At 44.7% G+C, this 642-nt stretch overlaps 1 pseudogene; it reads left to right on the top strand.

Annotated features, from left to right (window-relative positions):
• The window catches only part of LOC119594575, a 14,936-nt pseudogene that overhangs the window by 11,666 nt on the left and 2,628 nt on the right, over positions 1 to 642 (top strand).

Here is a 642-nt window from a genome sequence, read left to right on the forward strand (position 1 = left end):
GGTGATGAATAGTTTATACGAAGATTATTCGTCCCTGGTCTTCCTATGAAAAGCTTACTTTAACTGGATCTGAAAATATTTTTAAAAAATCACGAAATACATAGCACACTTTTTGTCGTATATCAACATGATAGAACCGGTATCTGAAACGATAAGCTTATATCCTCTCACATATTTATTGAATTGATGACTTTTCTCCACACCAGACCTTCCAGACAGGCATGCCGGCAGGTACGTACCAGACGTCGTGTCCTGCCAAGAAGTGACGGTGAACGGCGACGGGTCAGTACACATCTCCATCACTAACGAAGAGGAACCAGTCTTCGCCATCTGTGTCGGATGCGATTGCTCCGAGCCGCCTGTCGTCACCGCCACGCCCGGCCCTGGTGAGATTGCCGCTACTCTTAGAGACTTCGGAGCTGCTGCTAATATGCTAAGACACGTAGAGATGATAAAGTCTTTTTAATGAGAGAAGCGTAAGGATACAAAAACAAGAGCAAAAAATGGAGAAGACGAACAAAGAGAGAGAAAAAAAGGGTAAAACAGACATAGCGCCTGCAATACGAAAACAAAGACCCTTATAACTCGAAAACCTCGACACACCTTCAAGACCTTTTCCCTCCCCGTCTCCCAACAGACCAG

The sequence above is a fragment of the Penaeus monodon genome, chromosome 34, assembly GCF_015228065.2.
Source record: "Penaeus monodon isolate SGIC_2016 chromosome 34, NSTDA_Pmon_1, whole genome shotgun sequence".
Classification (NCBI taxonomy): Eukaryota; Metazoa; Arthropoda; class Malacostraca; order Decapoda; family Penaeidae; genus Penaeus; species Penaeus monodon.